Below are 2,961 nucleotides of genomic sequence, written 5' to 3' on the forward strand. Positions count from 1 at the left end.
CACACGGGGGAGGCAGGGGCGCGGCGCCTCGGGAAGGCCGGAAACGCGTCCGCCTCTGGCTGCAACACGCCTCTGACCCTGCGTGACCAGCAGTACGCGATGGGGGCCAGTGTAGGGGAGGAGCTGGGTGCACCAGGGCCTGGGGGTTCTGCACATGCCGTCATCCTGCCCAACGGGGTCTCCTCCAGGGGCTGAGGCCACGGAGACAAGCAGAGCGTGGCGGTCACCCCTGGGTGGGCTCCTGGCTCCCTGTCCTGGGTGGGGGTCGGCCAAGCTGTCACTGTACAGTCATTCTTTACACTTAAAGAATACATTTGAGGCACAGTTCAGCATGTACCATATATCCCACAACTTAAAAATAAAAATACATGAAAAAAAGATATAAATAGACATCCACGTAATTTATTTAGGGCCCTCAGCCCTGTGGCTGCCTCTCGCCCCTGGCCGTCCTTGGGGAGGGGCCGGGAGCCTCCTGTTCTGCCTGAGCCTGAGGCTCTGCCAGGTGACTCAGTGTCCTGCGGGCAGGGCCGGGCCCTAGAGACCCGATCCCTATGCCTGGACTCTGAGTCTGCAGCTATAAGTGACCATGACTAAGTGCGGGTCCCTGAGTCACCCTGGCTTGGGGGAGAGTGGCCTCGGGGGCGAGGGGTGGGAGGTGTTGGCGGCCCTGGAGGGTTTCAAGGACCTCTGTGTGGGGTAGGCAGTGGTCGGGGGTAGGGAACGTTTGGTCCCAGGCCAGCAGCGAGACGTCAGGCACCCCTGATATCTGGCCAGGTCAGCATATCCCAGGCCGTGACTCGGGAGCGGTCGCATCTGCCTGGCTCCAGCTGGTTCAGATTTCGGGGTGTCCAACAGTGTTTCATTCCTTGCATCTCAAACTAGTGTCGCAAACCACTAGGCCACGTCACAGACAGCCTGACCAGCAGGGAGTTCACAGGGAAACCCTCTCTGTCTTGGGGTGTGCATCTTGACTCTCTTTGGGTACAAGGCGTGTCCCACCATGCCACCCCCACCACCAGGTGTCCCAGGCTGGCCTGAGCAGAGGAGCCCAGGCCTCTGCTGGGTCGAGGGCCGAGGGGAAGGACGGGCAGGACAGAGGCTGATGTGGCCATGGGAACGGGAAAGGCCCCTTCCAGGCGGGGAGCCCCTGGGGGGGGAGGCGGGGGACAGCTCTCCGGCCTGCAAAGGCCCCCACCCTGGGAAGCAGAGAGGTGCGCGATTGACACTGGTGTCCGGTCTGTGTGTGGAGTCACGGACCCCCACCCGGGGCCTCTCTCGGTCGGAGCAGATGAAGAGTCAGGACCGGGTCCTTCCCCACTCGCCGGCCTTTGGAGCAGAAGAGGCTGCGTCAAGAGGTCAGGGCCAGGGGTCCCCGAATCTGGACGCCTGTCCACGCCCCTGGCTAAAGTCCATGGCAGATGCACCTGAGGGTGCTGGCTCCTCCTGGGACACCCTGGGTCCTGGCAGAGGCCCGATGGCCTCGCCTTCTACAAGCTCTAGGAGAGAGCAATCTGGACGTGATGGGGGAGGCAGCCCAGAGGTCCCGCGGGCGGCAGAGCTGGGCTGGAGCCACAGGCAGCGAGGCTCTGCACTCCACTGAGCAGCCGCAGAATTAGGGGAGGGGGAGACGGTGGAGTCCCTGGGCTCTGCGGGGTGTCAGTGTGGCTGTGGCTTCTCGTAAAACGTTTGGCTGCTGGGTGGCCGAGCTGGTCTAACAGAGCCTTTGACAAGGAGGCCAGGGGAAGGGGGTTGGGAGAAACCCTTCGTGCTGGGCTGGGGTCGCTGGGCATCTCACTCACCTGCAGTGTGAGCTGACCACGTCTTATGCCGACGGCCAGGCCCTCTGCCCGCGCCCCCGCCACCTGCCGGCACACCAGAGCTGAGCACGGGTCTCAGAGCTGTGACCCCACGCGGGGTCCAGGGAGGGAGACTGAGGAAAAAAGCAGCGAGCACGTCTCTGATGGCCCTCGTGAGAGGGAGGGGCAGCCCCGACCACAGGAGGTGACCCAGAAGCCATCTGAGCCTGGGGCCCATGGCACGGCCCCCACCAGCTGCCTGCTCTGCAGGTCTGCACCTGGCAGGGACGTCCCGAGGCCAGGGCTGGGTCAGAGTGTCAGAGTGTGCATGAGGGGACCGCGCTGTTCCCAGGGGCAGGGACAGCAGGCCCCTGAGACCCGACACGCCCCCTAACACAGCCCCCCGCACACAGGGCCCCACGTCTGGCTGCTCAGAGCAGGCTCTTCCTGCCCCTCTTCATCCCGGGGTGCGGCCCTGAGACCCCACCTTGGTTCCGACGCCGTCCACATCGTCCCCGAGACTGTGTGACCACACGGTGCAGCCCCCACGTGCCTCAGCCCCCCGCTCCGCCCCGCCGTGCCCCCAGTGCTGTGACGCGGCTGACGCGGAGGGCCGGCCGGGACGAAGCACCCGCCTCCTGGTGCCCTTGTCTTTTCCGAGCTTGAAGGGAGGTCCGGGAGCTGCGGACGGGCCTCCCCGTGCCCCCAGGCTGCTCGTTCAAGGGAGCCTTCTGCCTGAGTCACACCTCAGAGCAGGCCAGGGCCCTTCCTCCCGGTCAGGCAGGTCCCACGGCCAGGCATGTGCTTTGGAGCCAGACATTCCTGGTCCCCCAGCCTGGCCCTCACCGCCTGCCGGGCGCTCCGCACAGGCGATAGCCCGAGTCTGTTATCTCGTCTGTAAAATGTAGGTAAACGTATCTCGGTGCCGTGTGAGGGGACACGTGACAGCGGCCTGAAAGGGTGCCCGACGCTTAGCGCTCACTCAAGAAGCGGGAGCGATTGCGGCCATGCCTTGCCTCCCTTTAAAGCCCCGCTCCAACCCTGCCCACTCCAGGAAGTCCTCCGGGGTTGGCACCCCCCGATGCTCCCATTCTCCTTCCAGCCCTGGAGCGGGTCCCCCAGAGGGGCTTTGCTGTGAGTTCTGATAGGTAGTAAAAAGGGAAAG

Source organism: Pteropus alecto, unplaced genomic scaffold, assembly GCF_000325575.1.
Source record: "Pteropus alecto unplaced genomic scaffold, ASM32557v1 scaffold563, whole genome shotgun sequence".
Lineage (NCBI taxonomy): Eukaryota > Metazoa > Chordata > Mammalia > Chiroptera > Pteropodidae > Pteropus > Pteropus alecto.